This window comes from Callithrix jacchus, chromosome 20 (assembly GCF_049354715.1).
Source record: "Callithrix jacchus isolate 240 chromosome 20, calJac240_pri, whole genome shotgun sequence".
Classification (NCBI taxonomy): domain Eukaryota; kingdom Metazoa; phylum Chordata; class Mammalia; order Primates; family Cebidae; genus Callithrix; species Callithrix jacchus.
Genome location: NC_133521.1, coordinates 8814826 through 8840127, shown reverse-complemented (window position 1 = coordinate 8840127; position 25302 = coordinate 8814826). Strand labels below are relative to the sequence as shown.

Sequence of the window (25302 nt, the reverse complement as noted above, 5' to 3'; positions counted from 1 at the left end):
AATATTGAAATAATTCTGTATTTATTGGTTCATTACCACTGAGGGCCTCCCCTGAGGCTAATCACGGTCTCTGGCACTTCCAGTCCTCTGCAATGATGCAAGTCAGGGGATAATTTCCACACACATTCCCACCCTCCCAGGGCGATGCGGCAGGTCAGGAGGTAAGGCCTGGCACTGTGGCCAAGAGCCCTGTCTGCCTGGCCAGTGCCCCAGCTGAACCACTTGTCCATGTATTGCCTCTCAGCCTTGAAAACACTCTACAGTTATCTTACTTTGAATTCCCCCAGAAGCAGACTCTGAGACACAGATCTGGGTACAGGTCATTTATTTTGGATGTGATCTCAGGAGGCAACAATAAGAGTGAGGAAGTGAGACCAGGAAGGGAAGGCAAGACAGGGGGCATCAATGAACAGGTTACCAGAGTTGACCAATGGGAGCTTGAGCCTGCTGGGGACTTGTGAGAGATTGCATAGAGCGTATCTCAGGGCTGTTCCACCTGAGAGGGGAGGCAGCTGAGAATTTACCCACCAGCTCCATTTGTCATTGGTAGAGAGGCTGCTTCCAAGGGCATTCACTCCCTGCCACTTCTGGTCTGGACTGTGTTCAACTGAGAAAGGCTGCCAGGCAGGTAGAGAGGTGTGAATGCTTACAGCAGGTAGCTGGTGGCGTGCATTGAACAATCCGCTGAAGAAGCAGGCAGGTCTAACGGAGTCTGCTGCAGCAGTAGGAACTACTGATGCTGTGCATGGCAAGTGAAACTGCTTTCCAGGTGGCAGGGGATCCCCAGGCATGGAGGTTTACCAAAAGGAGTCTGGCTATGTTTTCCCTGGATGGTTTATTTATACGAGATCTCACGATTCTCTGGCTCCTGGATTGCTTATTTATAAAGATTTGAGAATTCTCCTGGCTGAAAAAAAAAAAAAAAAAAAAAGGCACATGGAGAAACTTCAACATTCAACGTTGTAGGAAAATTTGGCTCCACAAATATTCCATCGACTCATCGCCTGCGTCCTGCTAATCTAACCATTTTCCAATTCCCCTTCACAATTGCTGCAATCAAGTTATTATCAATCATACTATCAATTGCTTGCCCCGCTCTAGGATGTAGGTTAAATATTCTTGTGTCAGTGGAATGCTACATCCTGGATTTTCATTGAACTCTAATGACTTTCATCTTCAAAGAAACTGTTTGGAGCTAGCGCTCCATCCCCACCCCTGCTGGTTTAATTACAGCACTTCATACATTTCGCATTCTGAAGATAAAAACCCTGTTCAGCATTTATCCCAGGGAGATGCTTTTCAAGGGATAATGTTCCTAAAGTACCCTCTCCAGAAAGAGGATGGCTCATCACCTCAAACTTAGAAATGTGTATCTGGTTTCCGGTGAAATGCAGCCAGGAGGCTTCAGCATCCTCCCAGCTGGTACCTCCCTGTGCTGGGTCCTGGGCCCATGCTCCAAAGAGCAATAGAAAGAGTATTAGAGATCAGGCTAGAAATAATACCAGATCATTGAGTGGGCACTTCTGGAAAGTAGAGCATTTGGGTTTTTTCAAAGCCTTGTTATATGTTTAATGCATGTTTCCTCAATTTTCCCACCATTTATTGAACATTCATTTAACAGGTATCACACCACCAACAAGTCATCAAGACCTGGAGAAGGCGGGAGAAATTTAGGAAAGATAGTGGAAGAGGGAGATGAGTGCCATTTGTGGGACTGAGATCAATGGGTGATGGGGGTTGTAGCTCATCCTGCCACCTCCTTGCTTTTAAGTGTCCCCTCAGAAAGAGAGGCCTATGGGAACTATGAATGTCTGTCATGTGCCAGGTACCATGACAACAGCAGTAGATAATGCAGGTATCCTTCAAAGCATCCTGTTGGCATGAACTTCACATTTCAAAGGAGCAGGGTCACACACACACACACACACACACACGCGGAAATATAAAACAATCACTAATTAGGACCAGATCCATGGAAGGGAAAAAATATGCCCACGGTAGAGAAATACAGAAGGGAAGGTATTAGGAGTGCTGGACAGAGAAGATGTACCACCTGGGGTCTTCTGAGAAGCAGATGTCAGACAGGAGTGGATGTACAAGAGATTTATTAGGCAAAATGCGGAAGAAAGATAAAGGGTGAAGGAACAAGACAAGATGGAGAGAGTCTTCAGGCTGCAATGCATATCTGACACCTGGGAAAGGAGGGTGAGAAGGAGGGATTGAGTAGGGAGAATCTCAGATACAGTATAGCTCTAAGAAACACTCAGTCAGACTCATGAAGACTTCTGAGAAAGACTCGGCCAAGTTCATGAGTAGTACCTGAACAACGCAGATGCACATCAAGCAGGAATGGTCCAGCCCTAGAATCCAAACACCAGGTCCTCTTGAGGGGAAAGCTGAGCAGGGCATCTCTATGGCCTCCATAGTCCACCCCTTGCTTTTACAGGTCCACTTCCCATCCATGTTTGGTGAGCCATTCCTCCCTAGTTCCCATGGGCCTCTCTTTCTGAGAGGACACTTAGAAGAAAGGAGGTGGCAGGGTGAGCTACAACCCCCATCACCCATTGATCTCAGGAGCACAAATGGCACTCATCTCCTTCTTCCACTATCCTTCCTCAATTCCTCCCGCCTTCTCCAGGTCTTGATGACTCCTTGGTGGTGTGATGCAACCCTTTATTGCTTAGGAGTCTGAGTCCTTGGTAATCATATATTTCTTTTTTTGTTTTGTTTTGTTGTTTGTTTAAAACAGAGTCTTGCTCTATCGCCCAGGCTGGAGTGCAATGGTGTGATCTCAGCTCACTGCAACCTCTGCCTCCCAGGCTCAAGCCATCCTCCCATCTCAGGTTCTCATGTAACTGGGATTATAGATGCAGCACCATGCCTAGCTAATTTTTGTATTTTTTGTAGAAACAGGGTTTTGCCATGTTGCCCAGGCTGGTCTTGAACTCCTGGGCTCAAGTGACCTTCCCACCTTGGCCTCTCAAAGTGTTGGGATTACAGGCACAAGCCGCCATACCTGGCCTTATCATGCATTTCTTATGTTGTGTTTTCTACATGTGTTTTTTCATAGTTACAATGGGGAAAGGGAATACCAAGTTCCACACATATTCCTCTCCAGCCCCATTGCGTACTAGCAGCCCTATTCCTTCCTGATGACAGGATCAATTATCCTTGCCATGATGGTGATTCCTCTCTTACCTGCTGGCCCCTGGATACAAGGTATTCAAAGCACCGTGGTAGCAGTGGTAGTTTTGTAATTCAGTGAGAGCTCTTGCTGTGTCCCTGGCAAGAGTATACCCTCTTTGGGAACCAAAATCTTTAATTCCAGCAGAGTCCACAGTTGGGAGGATGGTAAGCATAAAGTCCCCTGCAAGGTCAGTGGGAATAATGTTAAGGGACACTTCTGTTCCTTGGTTCCTGAGTCCATGTACTTTTCCTATCTGAGACCCAGGGATCTCTGATAGAACGTATATATTGCATTCTGAAGGATGGCATGTCATGCTTGCCTCCAAGCTGGCACTTTAGTTGTGCATTTGGGAGGCCATTCTAGCATTCTAAGGCCAACTCTTTTTTTTTTTTTTTGAGACGGAGCTTCACTCTTGTTACCCAGGCTGGAGTGCAATGGCACCATCTCGGCTCACCGCAACCTCCGCCTCCTAGGTTCGGGCAATTCTCCTGCCTCAGCCTCCCAAGTAGCTGGGATTACAGGCGCGCGCCACCATGCCCAGCTAATTTTTTGTATTTTTAGTAGAGACGGGGTTTCACCATGTTGACCAGGATGGTCTCTTGACCTCGTGATCCACCTGCCTCGGCCTCCCAAAGTGCTGGGATTACAGGCTTGAGCCACCGCGCCCGGCCCCTAAGGCCAACTCTTTCTGGATGATACGGTATATGATACAACCAGTAGACTCTACGGTCACTGACTCAATTTTACGCCTCCTTCACTATAAAATGGGTTTCCTAGACAGATGCCACATTCTGCGGGATTCCATGTCTGTGAATCAAAAATTCTATAAATCCCTGAATAGTTGTACTAGCTGAGACTCTGCAGGTAGAAAGGAAGAACTATACCTGTAATAGGTATCTATCCTATTAACGTTTAACCACTGGTTTTTCTAGAATTAGAAGGGTCCCAATGTAGTCAACTTGCTACCAAGTGGCTCAGTGGTATCCTTGAGGAATAGCACCAGATCTAGAGGCTCAGTATTGGTCCTTGGTGCTAGCAAGTTAGGTATTCAATGGCAGCAGTAGCTAAATTGTCTTTCCTTAGTGGAAATTCATGATTGGACCCATACTAACTTTTGTCTCTACACTTGCTACCAAGTGGCCATTGGTCTCCTTGAGGAATAGTGCCAAATCTGAAGGCTCAGTATTGGTCTATGGTGCTGGCAAGTTAGGTATTCAGTGGCAGCAGTAGCTAAATTGTCTTTCCTTAGTGAAAATTTATGATTGGACGCATACTAACCTTTGTCTCTACAATCATGGCTATTCATTTGTCCATTCTGCCCGTTCTGGGATGGCCAATGATGAAGGGTAGTTAAAGTCAACTGGCTAAGTCATTTTGTCTTCTTAGTTATTCAGTGACTCTTCTGTGGTAGATAGCTTCTGGTCAGGGTTAATATGTGATAAAAAATCTTCAGAGTTTACACCAATGTCCATATGTCCATCCACATGCCTCAGCTTCAGACCATCTTGTCTCCAATCCTTTCTTTTCCTCCCAGGACTCTGACCAGTCAGCCAGGCCATTAGCTTCTGTCCAGGAATCTTTATACATTCTCAACTCAGGCCACTTCTCCTTCCTTTGAAAGATAATTTATCTGGTTATAGAATTCTAAGTTGATATGTTTTTTCTTTTGTTTTTTAAAAAATACTGCTCCACTATCTTCCCACTTGCATTATTTCCAACAAGAAATCTTTTGTCACCATTATCTTTATCTGTGTATACTATGACCTTTTTTCCTCCCCTTTGGATGCTTTTTAGACTTTTTTTTATAACCAGTTTAGAGTAGTTTAATTACAATGTGCTTTGTTATGGATTTCCTCATATTTCTTCTGCTTCAATTTTGTTGAATTTCTTGAATCCATGGGTTTATATAGTTTTTATCAAATTTGGGAAATATTTTAGGCAACATTTAGTAAAATTTTTATCGATTCTTCTCTGTTCTCTCCTTTGAGTACTTTACATATTGGTACATGAAATTGTCCCACAGTTCACTGATGCTCTGTTTGTTTTTGTTCCTGTTGTCTTTTTTGTGTGTGTTTCAGCTCAGATATATTCTACTGCTATATCTTCAAGTCACTAATCTTTTCTTCTGCAGTATCTAATATACCACTGATCTTGTGCAATATATTTTTTATCTCACATATTGTACTATGAGACCTAGAAGTTCAATTTGGACTATTTTTTCTATTGCATATCACTACTTAACTTTTAAGATATATACAATACTATTAAATATTAACTAATGTCTACTGATTCTAACTTCCCTGTCAGTTTTGTTTAATTTTATTTACCTGATTTTTCTCCTTATTATGGGAGATATTTTTTAGTACTTTTTATATACTTAGTAATTTTTTATTGAATACCAAGCATTGTGGATTTTACTTTGCTGTATGCTGGATTTTTTAATTCCTAAAAATATTACTGAGCTTTGTTTTGGATACAGTTCAGTTACTCAGAAACAGTTTGATACTTTGAGGCCTTGCTTTTAAGATTTGTTAGGCAGAGCCAGAACAATGTCCAGTCTGCAGTGAATTATTCCATACAACTGAGTCAAGACTCTTCTGTGTATTCTATACAATGCCTAATGAATCTTGAGGTTTCCCCTTATGGCTAACGGAAACGAGCACTATTTCCAGCCCTGTGTGAGTATGGAGTGCTATTGTTTTGAATGGTTCTATCTCTAGCCCTGGTCGGTTTCCTCGCATGTAGGTACTTATCAGCTCTTTTCTGAATACTTGAGGGAGTCCTTCTGTAGTTCTCTAGAGTTATCCCTCTGTGCAGCATTCTCTTCTCTGGTGTACTATCCTACAAACTCTGCCTTTTTCTCTCCCAACTTTCAACTCTGCCTTCTAAACTCAAGAGTCTACCTGAGTTTCCTCTTTCTGTGCCATAACCTGGAAATTCTCTCAGGGTTTCCAGGGTCACTTATAGGGCTCCCCTCATTTGATTCCCATTTCTGAAAGGTTACTCTTCTGCATTGCCTAAATTTTAGTGTCTTGAAAGCTAATGTTTCACATATTTGTGTATTGGTTGTTTCAGGACAAGAGCAAATCTGAAACTGGCTACTCCATCTTGGCTAAAGGCAGAAGTTCTCCACCCCTGATGCTCCATATTTGCCTTCGGCTTGTAAAAGTTAGGCAGTGGCCTTATTGGCCAACTGAATATTTTGCCTCTAAGGACACCAGGCTCTGTTATCCATCCTCTCAGTTCCCTGTAGGTCAAGCCACCATTGCAACCCTTCTGATCTTGCCAGTCGTTATGATAATTGCAATTCTCTGACTTCTGATATATTAGGAAGTCATCTTCTTCCTAATGGTCCAGTTCTGCATCTGCCTCTCCTATCAGCAGCATTAATCTGCAGAGTAGAAGTAGCAATGAGTTTCTTGGGAGGCTGGTGCCCTTCTCACCAGTGCATTCCTGATGTTATTGGTGAATGGTGTGTCCTCTGGGTCCTTCAATGGAACATATCCTCTGTGGGTCTTCTGGCCTCATACACTGCATGTCCCTTTCCCTCAGGTTTTTCCTTCCTGCCAGGGGAACTCAGCTATTTCTACTTCATCTCATTATGAACCATTGCTTTCTCTAGGCTTCTAGAGAAAGCCTGGGATTCTAGCCTTCTAGAAGCTTCCTTAGCAGTGAGTTTGTCCCATCTCCTCAGAGTTTTGCAAGGGTACTAAATCTTACCTTCCAAGAAAGTGATGTCAATTCAATGAATTCTTATTTGTTCAGTTATATGTTCTGGACATTTTGATCAAACACTCCAGATGTCCCACCCTAGAGGTACTCTCTTGCCTCCTGACAGTACATACTTGCCCATTCATGCAACTCTCTCAGCATGAGAACTCGTTCTCCTCTTGTCAGGCTTAGCATGCACTCAGCAGGTTTATACTGGCCTGTTATTAATATATTCATATAAAAATTGAAGCATGCCATACCTAATAAAGGTGCACAAATCCTGAGTGTCTTGATGGATGCAATTTTCGTGAAGTGAACATATCCAGACATCCATCACCCAGGTCAAGAAATGGAACATGTCCTTAGAGGCAAAATGGAACATTTTGATCACCAATCCAGAAGCCTAATTCATGGCACCTTCCAGTCAATGCCCCCCTTCTAAAGATAAGCATAAGCCTGAATTCTACATCACAGGTAAATTTTGTCTGACTTGGAACTCTTTATGGGTGGAATCATGCAGTATGTATGTCTTGGTCTCTGGCTTCCTTGCCTCAACCAAGTTTGTGAGTTTTATCCATGTTTTTACATGATATGTAAGTATCATGTAAATATAATATGTAAATGTTTCATACTACTCATTGCTGAGCAGTAATCCACTATATGATTATATCACAATATAATAATCTCTTTTACTGTTTATGGGCATTGATTTTTTCCAGTTTTGTGATATCACCAACAGCACCGCTATAAGCATTCTTATATGTGTTGTTGGTGAATATATGAGCACATTTCTGTTGGGTACATATGAAACAGTGGAATTGCAGAGGTCTCAGGGTAGGTGTATGTGCGTCAACAAGCTGATGAGTGGGACTTTTCTCTGACTAAGTCTCTGAGCTAAGTTCATCACAAGATAAGTGATAAGTGCCTGGTATACTATAGAGAAGCTGCAGGACACAACCCTCGGACTTTTTAAGAGGTGGCCTAATGGATTACCCACTAAGATCTAAGAGCATCCCCATTACCCACTCCAATCTACATAAGAAGAAGAGAAAATGTTTGAGAGAAATATGGGGAAAGAAGAAGATAGTCAGCTTTGAGAGTTGTCAGCCTGGGCAGAGAGCACTGTGATTCAGGAGGAGGGAAGGAGAGGGATGAGTCATGGAAGGCACACCAGCCACCAAGCATGGGAGGTTGCTCAAGAGATTGGCTGCAGGGACCAGCCTGACACCCATGGCTGTTGGCTTGCTGAGCTGTGGAGTCTGTGAGCCCCATTCCACCCTCAACTGGGATAGGATGAGATAAGAACCATCCTGAGAGTGAGTACTTGGGAGTTTATGGACACATGTCTTAGATTGGGTTCTACCTGGAATCAGACTCTGTGCTAAAGATTCAAGTACAAGCAGTTTGAGAAATATTCCATGAAGTACTGAGAGGGAAGTAGGAAAATGAGAGAGGGATGGAAAGGAAGCCAATACCGAGTGCATTAACAATCAGGGACCGCTGCGGGCAACTGGGGCTCAAACCCATTGATGATTATCATGCACACACCTTGTCCCAAGTAAAGGCAAAGAAGATGGGGTATTTATCCACCGACTCCTATTCCTAGGTGCTAACCATGACTTTCACCCCATGGAATATGACAGCAAGGAGAGGTGCATGCCTGCCACAGCTTATATGTACAAAGATTCACACCCTTTTCTTACCTGTAGAAACTCCGGAAGTGGGGGTCAGAGTGGGGCAGACTTCTGTGGCAAGGTGAGGAGAGAGGGAGCAGCAGGCACCCTATAGCACCTCAATTTGCTGTAGCAAGACTGCGTGAGTTTCCTGTGGACCATTACAGGCCGTGGGAGGTAGCCAGGCTCCAGATGTCTTGATGGCATCATGTCTGCTGGTTGTAGCATATACTGCAAGAAAAGGAAGAAGGAGGAAGGTCCCGTAAGGTCAGCCAGAGAACAGGCAACCCATACCCAGACATAGTGTCACACAGAGATCCTTCCTGAGAAAACCATGATGCCACATGAAAGCCAACAAAAGATGCCACTCCCTGATGGAATTGATGCCTTGTAATAGCCCATCTAGGATGACACCTGTCCTGTCACCTCAGGGCTGACACACAGGGGACAGAACATTCACAGCAGCAGATAAGAGGGCAAGAGGAAGGAACATGCCAGACAGTCCCAGCTCCCCAGCCTCCCCTCCTCCAGGGTTCCAGTTGAAGTCAGGCTGAGACAAAAGGAGGGAGGAAGACTGGAATAGGCTGCAAGACTAGATATGATAGAAACTGGGCTGGACATTTTAATACCTGAAAATGAGTCAATTACAGAAGTTAACAGGAAAACTAATCCATCCATCCATCTGAAATATTAACAAGGGAAGGAGCAGGCAAGAGAGTTTGAAGGCAGTAGTGTATGAAGACTGATTCATAAATGGTTAACATTTCTCTCCTGCTCCTGCTCCTGTTCTGAAATGCCCCTGCCATCAGCCCACCATGGCAGAATCCTTTCTCTTCCCCAGACACAGGGTTTTCAGCCAAGCAACATCATCATCCCTCCAACCATTGCAGTAGTGTGTTCCTGTGTTCCAGTGGGGTGGGCCTGGCCTTCCCAGGATAGGAGCATCGCTCAGGCCCAACCAATCACAGGACTCCACTCCATCAGAGCTAGGAAGAAAAAGATACTCGCAGGATGTCCTATGTTTTCTTACAGTCTGTATTCGTCTATTGGGCATTCACTCATTGGGCCAATTGTATTAATAATATTTGCTTACTTTCTGTATTATTGATGTTCTGGCATTTGTGTCCTCTCTAACTGGGGAGAAACTGCCTTTCCCAGGACTAGCTGATTCCTAAAGATAATAAACACCTGTGTACATGCCTTTCATATGCAAACCAACCAATCTTGAGTCTATACCCTCAAACACCTCCTTTATTCAACTCTCACACCTCAAGGCAGTATTTCCCCTGCCCGTGTGCCGCAAAGCATGCCAGAATTATTCAGAATATCCAATTTTAAACTAACTACCCGAAACACCCACACCCAATACCTTGCCTTGCCCAAGGAAACCTCACTAAAGACTCCGGCAGAGGCTTTCCCCTCACTTCCTCTGCCTCCTGACCAAAGCTGATGCTTCGCTCTGGCCTCTTGTGGTGTGGCATGCCCCTTCTCTCATGATCTGTTCAGTAATCAAGATCTTTCAATGCCATTGACCTCTTTGTGTCATCATGCAGTCACCTCCGTATATTCAAATGCTACAGATACACTTTGAGACACAGGGTACAAGGACCTTGAAAACTAGAAGTGCCAGGGGCATCTTTACAGCCCCATGTAGAGAGCTGCTAAATAAGTGCCCCAACCCAGAAGGAGGCAGAGGAAGTGGATAGCCACAGCATGGACCACACTTTTGTAGCACCTGGGTTCATAGGCTTTACCCTGAGTGTTTTGGTTATATGAGCCACAAACAAAACAAAACAGAAGGTTTTTTTTTTTTAAACTTTGCTTTAACCGGGAAAGATGCACTTTCTGATCTTTGTAGCTAGAAGTTCTGGCTAATGTCCTCTCCTCCCAAGTCCCTGATAAAGCCTCCCCTCCTCCAGGGAGCCATCCCAAGTTACCCTAAAGTCCCAGTCTCTCCCTCCTCACAATGCCAACTGCACCTAGGGCCTTGTAACATCTATTACTCTCTTACATGCCGTCTCATACTATTCTCTAACCATCCTGTGATTTCCCTCTGCTCCCAGTTTCTAGAGAGCAGAGGTGCTCTTTAGTCTCTTCCTGGGAATGCTCTTATGCCTCTAATTATTTTGGGAGCCTCCAAGAAGTACCTATCTGTGATCAAATCATCAATGGGCTAATGGCAGGTGATCTTCCTACCCCCACTTATCCCTAGATGTCCACACATGGCCTCACTGGAGAGCCTACATATAAACCCAGCTGCAATTTCCCCCCATCTTGTCCTAAAATTCAAAGACATCACAGTTTCCCTCTTGAATTCTCCTGAAATATCAAGAACAACATCACTTCTCAAGGCTCGCTTGGCCTGGCTCACCAGTACAGGAAAGCTCTGTGTGATATGAGTGGAAATCCCTGAATGGACTAAGGCTAACATAAACCCTTGTGGGTACCTAGTTCAGCTTTGATTTATCTCACTTTCTAACTGTTAATTATAGGAAGAGGAGGAGAGTAATGACACCACTTCCCAGCCTCTGTGATCTGGTCCATTCATGGAGAGGATGCAGCACTTTGGTGGGGTCACAGGATTCTCAGTTCAAGTCCTGGCTCTACCATTGCCTGACTGTATATCTTCAGGCAAGTCTTGTCCTCTCTCCAATCCTTGCGAACTTTTGATCTGAAACAGGGTCATTAATAATCCAGGCAGTGGTTTGGGCGTGGTGGCTCACATCTGTAATCCCAGCACTTTGGGAGGCCGAGGCCAGTGGATTATTTGAGGTCAGGAGTTTGAGACCAGCCTAGCCAAGATGGTGAAACACTGTCTCTACTGAAAACACAAAAAATTAGCCAGGCATGGTGGTGGGCATCTGTAATCCCAGCTACTCCGGAGGCTGAGGCAGGAGAATGACTTCAACCCAGGAGGCGGAGGCTGCAGTGAGCCGAGACCACGCCACTGCACTCCAGCCTGGGCAGCAAGAGCGAAACTCTGTCTCAGAAAAACAAACAAACAAAAACCAATATGTTTATGTATATTTTGGCTTAACATAAAGCTAGAAGGGGTATTTAAGTGAAAATTTTAAAAGTAAGACAATCTAAAGAAAAGTGTCAACAAAATAATTAGAGAGTAGCTGCATGGGCAGATATAGCAATAACTATAATAATAAAGGTAATCGGTGATAAGGATGAGAGGAAAATCTACTGCTAAAAGTGAAAAGCAATGTTCATAATAAAAGCTTGGAAAGAATAATATCAAGCAAAACTGTACTTCATTTTAATGTGTAAAGTACTTTCTCATCTACGATCAACTAGGCTAATCTCATGAGGTGAATGTTCCAGCTCTCCATCTTAACAAAATCATTAAAACTGAGGTTCAGAAAGACTAAGAGGTTTTCCTTGATCATGTCAAGGCAAAGCCAGGGTTATATCCCAGACTGGTCTGGACACTACTTAGAAAAAAGAAAAATCGCACCTGATTCTGGCAGAATCATTCTAGGAAAAGCGAAGTTCAGGCCAGATTCTTGTCTCAGCACCTTCTGTCCTGAAGACACACCCCAAAGGTAGTTGGGATTGTCCCCTTAGGGTGACAAGGGGCATTGTTCACCCAGACCCCCAACTCAAACATCTCTGCCTCATGAGTTCAAATTGTTCACCAGGATCCCCAACTCAAACATCTCTGCCTCATGAGTTCAAATTGTTCACCCGGATCCCCAACTCAAACATCTCTGCCTTGTGAGTTCGAATGATTAGCTGCTTCCAACCTGGGACCCTCTTCTCCATCTATTCCTTCCTCCCCGACTCTGGGGCCCTGACACTCCATTGGAGTGGTGACTCTTTCGAGGACGCAAAAAATCCTTTATTTTTCACCACTAATTTGCCAACAAGCTCAGCCGTCCATCCAGTTGGCCTGAAATGAAATTCTATAATTATACAAAAGCCTGGGTCAGCGACCTCCTGATTGCAATATCTTGTCTCTTTTGTCCCTTCCTTCCACCACCTCGCCCATGGGACAAAATTGCTTCAGCTCCTCCGGCAGCCTCCGGAATGAGGTGGTATTGGAAACTAGTGAGGCGTGGCCCTGCGGAGGTGTTCATAGCTTTGCAATAATTTACCCATTTTCATTTGTTTGATTTCATTAACACCTGGGTCTCAGGGGAGACCCCAGTTGGGAAGGGGAAAAAAACAAGTGATTTCAGCTGAAATCGAGTGATTATCACTGCCTAGTCTTGCAATACCAAGGGAGGGTAAAATGCCAAGGATGGAGTGCCATCTGAGCATGGCAATGAAGGAAGCCTCTCCTTAGAGCTTCTGCTAAAAGTCTTGGCTTTCTTACTCCTCAGTACTCAAGGGTCTCCTCTCTCAAACTCACCCCATTGACACCAAGGGTATGTTCCACCCCAGTGCCCCTTTCTCGACAAGCCAGCCTTATCGGTCCATTGGGCTACTGGGGTGGCTGCATTCAGACAGCATGGCTCAGTGGTTAAAGGCATGGATGCCCAGAACTAGGCTCTAATCCGGCTCCACCTCCTGCTTGCCTGGTAGCCTTGAACATGGAGCTTCAATTCCATGAGCCTCAGTTCTCTCTTAAATAAGCTGCTAAGTAACTACCCCACCCAGTAACGATGACAGCACCTACCTCATAAAGGCTGCTGCAAAGATTAGCCGGGATAATGAATGGGAAAGTGCCCCTGAATGCTGTGTCCAACATATTGTGAGTGCTCAGTGGAGTGAGAAGGAACAATAGCAATGATTGCCAGCTTTATGATTTTTTTCTTATTTTTCATCTTTACTATCATCATCATCACCATCAATCATCACAACTCACATCTCAGCCTCCACTGGCTCTCAGCAGACAGAACCTAGTCTCAGAGTGAAGACTGAAATGCTCGCTGGCTGTGAGCAAAGTCCCAGGCCCAGCTTCCCAGAGAGAGACTTTGATCCAGTACAAGTCATACTACTGGCCTGCATGGCACACCCTTTCTCAAAGGCATAAGAATTCTGGTGGCTTTGTGATGTCCAGGTGATGAGGAAGGACACGCCATTGGCTAATGGCATCTGATGGTGAGAGAGCCCTTTGTGGCCAGGCTGGATCTGTTCATTCTCCTGGTTCCCTAGAGCACCCCAGAGAGACCCCAAGGCTGGGAGGCAAAAGTCATTGCCATTTTAGCCTGCAGCAATAGCAGACAGTTGGAAACATCACTTTGGGGTGAAGGGTCTTCCAGATGCCCCTAGAATCAGCAACAAGGAACATTAGAGTCTGCTTCCATCCTCACAAGAGGTTGCTCTGCCTGTAAAGGCAAGTCCTTCTATGCCACTAGTAAGAATGTGCTGATGACTCAGGTGACGTTTATTGAGCCCTTACTGTGTACAGTGTTTTAGGCACTGTCCGTGTGTTAACTCATTTCACCCTTTTGAGTGGCTGCTGTGTTCGTCCCCATTCTATTGGTAAGAAAACTCAAGCAACGAGAAGTTAAGTCCCTTGGTCGGACAACCAAGAAGTGGTTGAACAAAGACTCCGTCTGGTCTGCCTGACCCTAGAGTCCACGTCTCCAGCTTTTGGACAGCTCTGACCATTACAAAATCCTTCGGTAACTTGAATTAAAATCTTCTTCCTGGAACTTGTGCCGCTCAGTCCTGGTTCTACATTTAGGGTTCTCAGTTCAGAAGTCAACTCCCTCCAGTGAGACAGTTGTGTCCAGGGCTTGAGCTCCCAGTGCCCCACCCAGCTTCTCAGCTCCAGACCGAAATGCCATTAACTGTGGCTCACAGGCCATGAGGTAAAGAGCCTCCTCCCCCAGCCACTCTTCTCTGGACTGCCCTTTAAACAGAAGCCTCAGAATAAGCTCTGATAGCAGCAGAGGGAGAGGGATACGATCTCTACCCTTCCGGATAGCCAGCCTCTCATTGGGAATTCGTGACTATGCAGTTCTGAAATTTCTCCAAGCTCCAGAATCCTCTAGGTCACGAGTCACACTGGCAGATTTCTAGGCTCCACACACAAACATTTAGCATTAGAAGGATCTGGTGAAGCCCATAAATCTGTATATGTTAAAACACACACACAGGGAATTCCTAAGTGGAGAGGGTGGAAGTGGACAATGGAGGAGGTGCCCCTCAACTCTGCCTTGAGAAACCCCGCCTGAGGCCTCAGCACCTCCTCGTCCAGCCACCTACACAAGAGGGTCAACTCAAACACCTGAGTGTTCTCTTTGCACCCTGAGAGACCCCTACCCCCAGGCATCCCCTGACCCCGGCCTCCTGCTTGGCAGCTGAGGCCCCCCAACCCAGGACCATCACAAGCCCATTAGAAAGCCCCAGGGTCTGAGTGCAGTCAGATTTCTACAGCAACATTCTCTCGGCCTCAGCTTCCTTCATTCTGTTTTTATAAAGTAATAATTGGTGGCAGCCAGCGCCAGAGAAAGGCAGTCTCCCAATAGCTGAAAACACCTGAAAGTGGTGATCAGCAGCTTCCTGATAAGATCCCAGGAGTTAGGCGGGTGGACTCAAGCATGCGCACTAAGAGGCAACATGTCAGCGTTTGCTTGGTCTATGACCTTCCAGGGACATTTGACTAGTAAGGGAAGATGTCTCAAGTGAGCACAGGGAAACTTCAGTAAACACACTACTCATGCTCCCCTCCCAAGCGCTGGCAGGCCCCTGTGCATGCGGACAGCACACCCCAAGGGGAGAATCAGGGGAGAAGCGATGCCCAACCCCGGAAGCATGCCAACAGATAAGACCTCAAGTGAAAGGTCAAACGGGGCCCTTGTCTTTCAAATTGCCCACTTGACCCTCTTCCAAGTGTGCCTGCTTGCCTCCCTTCTGTCTCTACTCTAAAGCTTTTTAATAAACTTTCATTCCTGCTCTAAAAACTTCCCTTGGTCTTTTCCTCTGTCTTATGCCTGCTTGGTGGGATTGTTTCTTCTGAGGAGGCAAGAACTCAGGTTCTGCAAACCCACAGGGATTTGATGCTGGTAGCACTAACATCTCTTCATAATTGGCTCCTTCTTCCCACCACCTCCCCAGAAAGCCCTTCCCTGACCGCCCTCTCTGTCATATAATTCTGCTGGATTTTTCTCCATTGTATGGAAATTTATGCACACAGCAAGCCTGTGTCTCTTGCTCCTCTCTTTCTCTCTGCCTCAGTTTCCACATCTGTAAAATGGAAAAAATGTTACCTGCTGGGCTTTTGGGATAATGAAATGAGTTAATGTAGGTACAGCACTCAGAACAGTGCCTGGCACACAGTAAGCACTGTGGAAGTGGTGGCTTTATTCTTTATATTAATGTCACTGTTCTCAGTATCTGGCACAGCACCTCATACAAGGTAAGCACCCAATAGGCATCTTTGAATAAATATATGAATGGATGATGAGCCACCATGCAGAGAGCCTGCAAAGTCCCACCCTGTCTGCTGCTGAAGACCCAGGCCACTCCCTCCTCGTGGGCTGTAATTACCCAATAACAAGAAACTCAGCCTCTGGGGCTTCGCACACAGCACATTTTCCAAAGATGAAAAGCTCATTCGTTAATAACTACATAGCAATATCTAAAATTTTAGTTGCATTGTGAGGCCGGGTGGCTTCCCCATTCACCAATAATGACAGACCACTTAAAAAATATATAACACATATAATTTAAGCAACTAAAACAAATGGCAGTGTTGGCTTTCCCCCGGGAAAATATTTTCACTATTTCCTTGAGACGTCCCCACGGGTGCCCTTGCCTTGCCCTCCCCTGCTGAGATGCCTTCTCGGCAGGTGGCCTGGGAGTGGAGCATACACAGCAGTGGCAGAAAGGAGACCTCACCCACAGTCTCCCAGAGTCCCTTCCCAGAGAATCCTGGGCTTGTGCTCCCCAAAGGAGGGAAGGAGGAAAATTCCCTTCTTCCACCACACCCATATCTACTACCTTTCCCTGCACCCTTTCCTCTGTGGGGAAAGTTTGTAACCTCAGATCTCTATGGGACAGACAGGCAGTGTACATGAGCAAGGCAGGTGGATATATGAGGCAACAGGGACGAGTGGGGCTTGTGGCAAATTAAAAAGGAGATGCCTCTCCCACAGGGAACAAGCCTTACCAATGGTTGCTATGCAGGAATGCAGGCTCAGTTTTGCAAAATCTCCTGCCATTACAAAATAAGCCATCAATTTGAATTTAAAATGTCAGTCCCTCTAATGATCTCACGGATCCCTCATTCTGGGCCCTGCTGTCTCTAATTTTCTCTCTGACTTCTCTACACTTCACTCACGCTGCTAAGACCACGCTGACCTCGTTACTGCTCTTAAACCAAGACAGGCATATTTCCACCCCAGGACATTTGCACTGAATATTCCCTCAGCCTAGAACATTCTTCTCCCAGATAAACTCATAGGTCAGGAGGCCAGCACAGCTGGAATGCAGTAGGTGAGGAGGAATATGGCAGAAAAGAAGTTGGGGTGGAAACCAGGGCAGCCAGATTACAGGCCAGTAGTGGGGAGGTTATAAATTTGCAGGCCTGTTTTTGGTCAACACGAAGATTGGGGGTGTTAATGGTATTTAGTGACTGGGGGCCCACATGCTAGACCCCTTGCGATGTGTGGAGAGCCCCTCACACAAAGAATTATCCACCATACATCAGGGCAGCTAAAAAAATCCCAGATAGAATTAGGGGCCTGGAATCTTTTGTTCATGTTTTGCTCCATCTCATTAAACACTGAGCTTTCTGGGGCTGCTGCTTGTGTGTGGATCAAGGGGAGGTTATTCTCTGTTTTCCTGGGGGCTTTATCAGGAGTTGATCACCTTCCTGGGGACCCCATTAGTGAAAGCCATGACCTTCGTGGAGTTTGAATCACTGAGTGGGCACCAAACTGTATTTGTCAAGTCCCGTTCTTGGAAAATCTACCTACAGAGGGGGTTTTGACACCTTCGCTGTGTTTTTCAGAAGAGTTGGGCTGGAATATTTACATACTGAGATAACTATTATTTTATTATCAATTAGTTTCTTTTAATTCTCCTCTAGAGTACAATTAGGGCATTATGTGGCTTACATGGATTTATTTAAATTAAGTCTATAGATAGGTGATATTGTCTGTGAATTTTATTTCAATATAGTATAATAGGGGGCAGGTCAATGTATTTATTATTTTTAAATGAAGAAGAAAAGGAGACAAGGCCTGTTATACCTGAGTTCCCAGATGTGAGATTTTGCAGGATATGGTCAGGGACTTGTGTTTTTCCTTGGCTAAGCTGGGAGCCCTGGGAGGGTTTGGGGTGGAAGAAAGATTCATCTGACCTGCACCTTTTAGATGCTACTCCAGGGGGCAAGCGTGAAGCAGCAGACACTCCTTAAGCCATCCCAGAGAAATGGGAAGAGAGCAGAGAAGGTGGTGAGAGTGCTGCTGAGACTTGCTGAGGGGTTGGATTTGGAACTTCCAAGAAAGAGGACCCAGACATGACTCCACAGTGTGGTTCCAAGTTACCGTGGAGGTCGGGAAGGAAGTGGACAACTTCAAAGATCAGGTAATTTGAGTCTTGATTTGGGTTCCTACCTGTGCCCAGCAAAGAGAAAGAGCTCAGTGGCAATGCCAGAAGCAAACTCCCATCCAGCCTCCCCGAGCCCATCCTGCCCCACTGATTGCTGTCACCAGCAGGTGGCGATATGGAGCAAGCCTGCGACCCAGAGCCAGAACACCTGCATCTGAGTCCTAGCTCCCGCAATGAGCAGAGGTGAGCAAAGTGGGCATTGCAGAGAAACGATCCCCTTGTCACCAAGAGCCCACTCTCCATCTTCCATGCCCCCTCATGTCCCCACAGGCTAGCTTCAAGAATGGCAGGAACACTCAGGCCACTCTCAGCTCGATTTTCAATTCATTATCTATACTCAGCTCCTTCCCAAAGATACTTGAGGTGTCTTTCAAAAATACACACAAAGGAGTAAAAAGGGAAGAGGAGACCATTAAGAAGAGGAAACAGATAAACTGAATTATAGTACAAATGGAGCTGCTATGAGTGGGCACCATCCCAACAAACAAGACAAAGCGGGAGGCCAGCTGTTGCTGCATAACAAGCCTCCCAACACCAAGAAGCTTAAAACACCATTTGTCACGCCTCAGAAATCTCAGGCTGGGCTGCACAGTTCTGCTGGTCTCAGCCAGGGCTGGCTGATCTTGGCTGGGCTCGTGTGTGCATCTGGAGTACAATGGCAGGTCGCTGGGTGCTGGGTGCTCTGAGATGGCCTTGACTAGGACACCTTGACTGGATTGTACATGGCCTCTCATCCAGCAGCAGGCCAGCCCAGGCTTGTTGACATGGTCATAGCAGGGGCCCAAGAAAGCAGAAGGCTCAGGCCCCTTGGGAAGCCTCTTCCTCTAGGCTTAGAACTGGCACATCAGCACTCTGGCTACATTCCATTGGCTGAAGCAAGTCACAAGGCCAGCCCTGATTATAGGTGCAGGAAATGGACTTCACTTCTTGTTGGGAAGAGTGAAGGTTGTTTCCATTTTTGCAACTTGCCACCATGATAAATTGTGCAGCTCTAATTATCAGAGAAGAATAAATATGACAGTTTCTTGGAACAAAATTGTTCCCCTTGACCAACTTCTAAGAAATGTCCCCAAAGGCAGACACCACATTGGCCTCATTTTCTTCATAGCAGTGATCATTCATTGAGTACTTACTATGTGCCAGACCCTCGGTGTCTTTTACAGTCATGTGCTTCAAAAAGCACAGGAGGCACAACACCGCTCTTCATCATGAGTTTAGCTGGCACACAGATGAACAGTTATGGTGTCATTTTCTTTGTTTTTCTTATCACTTTGCATGTGTGATAAGTGATATCAATTTTCCCTGATGCCAATAATATAAAATTTTCCTTTTGAAATCCATCAGTTGAAACCTTTCAAAATGAATTCATTTAAGGAAATATTAATTAAATAATGAAGCCAGGCATGGTGGCTTATGTCTGTAATCCCAACAGTATGGGAGACCAAGTAGGAAGATGGCTTCAGGCCAGGAGTTCCAGGCCAGCCTAGGCAAAATAACAAGACCTCATCTCTCCATAAATAAAGGAGTCACCTAGGCGTGGTAGGGTGCACCTGTAGTACTAGAGGCTAAGATGATAGGGTCCCCTGAGCCCAGGAGTTTGAGGGTGCAGCACCATTTTGCTCCAGCCTGGGAAACAGACCCTCCATCTGTAAAAAATAAAATAAACATAACGATACAGGTGGCATGTGGTCATAGTAAAACTCATGAGGGTGCAGGAAACACACTGAAATTTGGAAAACACACTGAATTATCTCTGTTCATTGCCGAGATATAAGTATTGTTTTCCATTTTGCAGCTAGGGAAACTGAGGACAGATGGAGCCCCCAGAGGCCCAGACTTAAGATGATGCCAGATGTGCAGCTCTGCCTGAAAAGGCCTGAGTGAATGTTCCCAGGTGGCTTGTAATAGGAAGCTTGGCACATGGCAGAGGACTGTGGTTGCATCTGTCACCAAATGAGACCCTGGGGCTTCCAGGGCGCCCCCACTGCTGCTAGTTCTGGGCTTCTGAGTATAATGAGGATGGCAGGCTGGGGCCCTCACAAGGCACTTTCAGAATCTGCATCAAATGAAATTTGAATCAGAAAGTTCTCTGGAGTCCCAAGGGAGGCATCAGGCTGAAATCTCCAGGAGAGGTAGGTGCAGGCATGGTTCATGTTAGCTGAAATCACTCTGCACCTGAGAGGCCACACACACACGGTGGCACTGAATAAATTAGGAGAAAATGAACATGCTTCTCAGAAAGGGGAGCGGGAGGCCTCTATGCTCCCAGCACTGTTATAAGTGCATCCTTTCCCCGGAAGCACTTACAACATGTCCCGTGGGGCCCATCCTGAAGCCAATGGGCCAGGTCCAGCAAGGGGAGAGGAGGTCAGGAGGGAGGTGGGAAAGCTGGCAGAGCCCTCCTGGCTGCACACCCCAAGTTCTGAGACTCACAAGCATCCAGCACTCGTTCAGGGCCCCTGTGAAATAGGCCAACATTATGAACCAAATTGTACCTCCATACTCCATATATTATAACCTCCAGGACCTCAGAATGTGGCTGTATTTGGAGATAAGGCTTTTAAAGAGGCAATTCAGGCTAAATGAGGTCATTGGGGTGGGCCTAATCCAATCTGATGAGTGCCCTTAGAAGAAAAGGAGATTAGGACACAGACACTCAGCCAGAGGGATGACCATGTGAGGTCACAGTGAGAAGACAGCCATCTGCAAGCCTAGGAAAGAAGCCTCAGAGGAAACTGCCCCATTGATTCCTTTGTCTCAGACTCTGAGAACATGGACTCTGAGAACAGGCAGTTCTGTCCTAAGCAACTCAGGCTGTGGCATTTTGTTATAGCACCCTAGCAGACGAACACAAGCAGTGAGCACTCTCAGCGGCTGCTCTGCTGTTTACATCACTTAGAATCCTTCCTGGCCTCTAGCTGTTTCTCTCCCTCTCTTCTTTCTACATGCCCTAGCCAGGAGACCAAAGAACACCCACACTTCGTGGGGCACTCAGGCTGGAGCACAATCCAAGCAGAAAGTGCCCTGTGAATGTTTCCAAAGTGAGAGTACCCAGGGAGAGAGCTGGGGGTGCTGGGTGGGCCAGGCGTAGGACGGGAAGGTGATTTTTGCCTGAGGAGCAGGACATACAGCAGACCAGAGCCTTCCTCTATTAGTGCATTCACTTATTCATGTGTTCATTCATTCACTCAGTGAATTAGCCCTGGTCCCACCTTCAAGGAATTAGGGGAAGGCTGCTGAGTTCACCCTCCCAAACCTACCCAGCAGGGTGAGGCTCTGAGGGCAGAGAGTGAGGCCAGAGGGTCAATAGGCTGGCTTTGAAGTGTGAACCTGCTTTTATAGGCTATGTGGCCCTGGTGAACCCCAAAACATCTGAAGCCGTGGTGTTCTCACCTGCCAGATGAGAATAATAATCAAACCTACCTTGCAGAGGTTTTGAGGACTAAATGAGATGATACAAGCAACCTGCTCAGAACAGAATGTGGCCCAAGGCCAGTACCCAAAAATCAAGGTCACAATTTATTGCTATTAGTATTATTTCCATTCCCTGCCCTAAGAGATCCCAGCCTTTGCCCAGTCTTCTTCATAAGGTCTCACACTCACTTCATGCCCCAGGGCCTTTGCTCAGGCTGTCTCCATCACCTGGAGTATTCCCCACCCTGCATCCCTGGGGCCAGTTTACTTCTCACCTCCTCCAGGAGCACCACCTCCCATGCAGGCATGCTCCAACCTTCCGCATCCGCAGTGCCTGCCACTTAGCATTACTTGGGGTCCTCATCTCTACCCAGCACTAAGATGCTTTCTGCTCAGGGACTAAGCCCTCCCCTTTCTCATGCCCTCCTCCAGCCTTACCCAGGTGCACTTCCTGGCCATTCCATGGGATTTGTTCCAGAAATCAAGTCCAAGCTTCATTCTCTAAAGCAGTGGATCCCAACTGGGGCTGCTTTTGCCCCCTCGTCCCTGACCCAGGGGGCATTTGGCAATGTCTGAAGACATTGTTGCTTGTCACACAGTGTGGGTGGCAGGGGTGCTACTGTCATATAGTGAGTCGAGGCCAGGGAGACTGCTTTAGAGCAGTCTCCTATGATGAACAGGGCCTCCCACAGTAAGCACTTACCCACCCGCGGAATGTTCGTAGTCCCCAAGGTAGAGAAGCCCTGCTCTCAGGGGGCACCTGCTTTCCTTCAGAGACGGTGAGCTCCGGGGCTCCTAGGAATTCCATTCTCAGGACAACTCACATCCTGGCTGGGCAGGTCCTCCCGCGCCCGCCCCTTGTCACAGCACCCGCAGATCCCTGAGGATTTGTATGAAGCAATTGACCTGTGACTAAGGCCAGCTGAGCTCTCCTTGTTCCTGCAGGGTGGGGACAATACCCCCATTAACTGGGAGGCAAGGTCTCGCATAGCAGCGCAGAGCATGGATTGGGGAGGGGCGTGGATGGGGGCGGGGAGAAAAACGGGCGGCTCCAGAGACGTCCCAGGTTGGGGCGAAGTTCTTAGTACTAATGGTTATAATTAGCACAACATGAATATCAGCATCTCCTCCTGGTTGCCAAGTACATGAGAGCTCATGCTTATTCACATCCCTGATGAGATGCCAACCTCGGGGCAGGGTATAGTCCTTGTTCCCTTTTAATATAAGAGGATACTGACAGATCCCAGGCAATTTACCCAAGGTCACCCAGCTAGTAGATGGGAGAAGTAGAGGCAGGAACTCAGATTATCTGAATTATGGTTTGTATTAAGCACTCATTCTGTGCCAGGCACAGTGAAAGTACTAGATGGGGAGTTTGTAACCTGGAAAAAAGGGGGTCCTAGAACCCCACAACCTCATGAAACTCAGGCCACACCTCCTCTGAGCATCGGCTCCACCCACAGGGCGCAAGAGGCCCCTTTCTACCACCAGGCTTCACCCCCAGCGCCATTGACTGAACTGTGCAAAAGGGGAGGGGTCTTCCAAGCCAAGATGAGCCAATCAGAACCTCTCTTCAATGAACTGGAAATTAGAACAGTGTCTGGGCCAGACAGATGGTGGTGGGCAGGGGAGAGAAAGGTCTTGAGGGAGCGGCACCCTTGCCTGATGGGTGCCCAAAGCCAGGGGCAGGTGGAGGTGAGAGAAGGAGGAGCCCTGCAAACGTTGCAGAAGCGCTCTGTCCATGGAGCAGGAACGGGACTTTCACGCCGGGGGCAGCTTACTCCTGCTGAGCACTCTGGGGAGACAGAGTGGAGCAACCATCTCAGACTTGAGCGGCTGAGCTGGATCCTCCTCTGCCGCCCTGTGCAGAGCTGCCGGACTTTGCAGTAAGCAGCCTTCAGGTCTAAAGGTGAGTGCCCTGGGGATAGGGGCAGGGTGTTGATTGGGTGGGCTACACCAGATTTTTAGCAGATCATTGGGAAAATGGTCATGCTGTCTTCTTTGACACAACGTCCTGCTCAAGAACCTCCTAGGGCTTCCCAACTCATTTAGAAAAAAGTACCAAGAGATTATCCTGGTCCAGAAGACCTTATAGGATCTGGCTCCAATTTTTGCAGCAACCTAATACACAGCTGTTCCTCTCACTAAATTCAAGCCTTTGCTCAAATGTCACATGATTGGTGAGTTCTTCACTGTATATCCTCCTTACAATAGATCCCTCCTTTCATCTCTCTTCCTGTTCACCTCCTCATCCTGCTATATATCCTGCTATAATTGATAATGTACATTTATTTGCTTATTTGATTTTATTTGGTGTCCCCAAACTAGAATGTCATCTGCTTTGGCCTGTGCCTGGCATATGCTAGTTATTAAATACAGTATTGGTTAGAGAGGGAAGGAAGTTTCAGCGGCTTGGGTTTAAATCCTGGCTCTGCCGTGTATCAACTGAATGACCTTGGAAGTCTTCATTCTCTGTGTCTCAGCTTCCTTATCTGTAGGAAAAGAATGAAGAAGAAAGCACTGATAATAATATCTACCTGATGCCATTGTTGTGGGGATCAGGTGAAATCATGTATGTACAGTGCTTGGCAGGCATTCAAGTGCTTAATAAATGCTAGCTGTGTTGATCCTTGGACCCCAATTACCCCATCTGTGAAATGGGGTTGTTATAATTCTTATAAGAATTCTGGGCCATATAGTTGGTGGTGGGCAGGGGAGAGATGAATTATAACCCCATTTCACAGATTCGGTATAATAAGCTAATGAATGCAAAGTGCTTTGCACATAGTGCATCCTCTATAAAACTTTGTGGTTATTTTTCATTAATACACACGCACACACACACACACGCATGCACACACACACGCACACATGCACACACACACTCCATCCACGAAGGCTATCCATTTGCACCTTCCCTAAACAGAGTCCCTGTAAGTCCTGGAATTAGCATGGACCTAAGTAAACCCTTGAAGTCAATGATTGAAGGAGGACAGCTCCAGTTTAGCAGCTTCCACACTCATTTTCTCTGAGCTGATGCCAGCACAGCTTTCCCTTCCTGTGCGCTCTGGGAGCTTTCCCTTCCTGTGCGCTCTGGGAGCTTTCCCTTCCTGTGCGCTCTGGGAGCTTTCCCTTCCTGTGCGCTCTGGGAGCTTTCCCTTCCTGTGCACTCTGCAGCCCCAGTCTCCAACAGGCAGCCTGGCATCCCTACAAAACAGTCCCACACAAGCATCGGAACCCCGGCTGCTCCCCCTCCAGAGCCCAGACCACCAGGCTGAGCAGCAACCGCTCCTCTGTGCAATGTTGCTCCTTATTAGGCATCATTAGGTACACAGTAATTATAATAATTATGTGCACTGCTTAGGCGACCATCCTCAGTAACAACCACTGCTATTCAGAAGTCATAATTGCTGCATCGAGATTTAAAATGAAGGCTAATTAGATGTCAGTTGCTAGCCCCAACTCACAACCTCCTACATAATCTCTATATCCAAAATGCCCCCATGACCACCAGCTATCCTTGATTAATCTGCAGAACCCAAAACAAACAATTTGGTCCACAGGAGAGCATGGATCTGCCTGCGAGATTAAGAGGGAACATGTGGATGCTTGGAGGGGACTTGCAGGACGTTGCATCATTTCAAAAGAAAAGAGTTTGGGAGCAGAGGGTGGCTGAAGAACTTGAGCTGAGAGTTAAGAGATGGGGTCTAAGTTCTGGTTCTGTCAGGGTTTTGATGTGGTGCTAAACTGGTCACCTCCCTCCTCATCTGCAAAGTTAGAGGAATTGACCTAGGGATGCGC

The 25302-nt window shown here is 46.5% G+C and overlaps 1 long non-coding RNA gene across 2 annotated transcripts in view; it reads right to left on the bottom strand.

Annotated features, from left to right (window-relative positions):
- Positions 1 to 308: 308 nt before the first annotated feature.
- The window catches only part of LOC144580508 (uncharacterized), a 69553-nt gene continuing 44559 nt past the window's right edge, over positions 309 to 25302 (bottom strand). Inside the window, exons 2-4 of one of the 2 annotated variants that reach the window (XR_013530068.1) lie at positions 8602 to 8802; positions 7159 to 7259; positions 309 to 907 (exon numbers count right to left, since the gene is read on the bottom strand). This is a non-coding gene — a long non-coding RNA (uncharacterized LOC144580508). The remainder of the gene's footprint in view (positions 908 to 7158; positions 7260 to 8601; positions 8803 to 25302) is intronic. The other variant, XR_013530069.1, reaches the window with a different exon arrangement.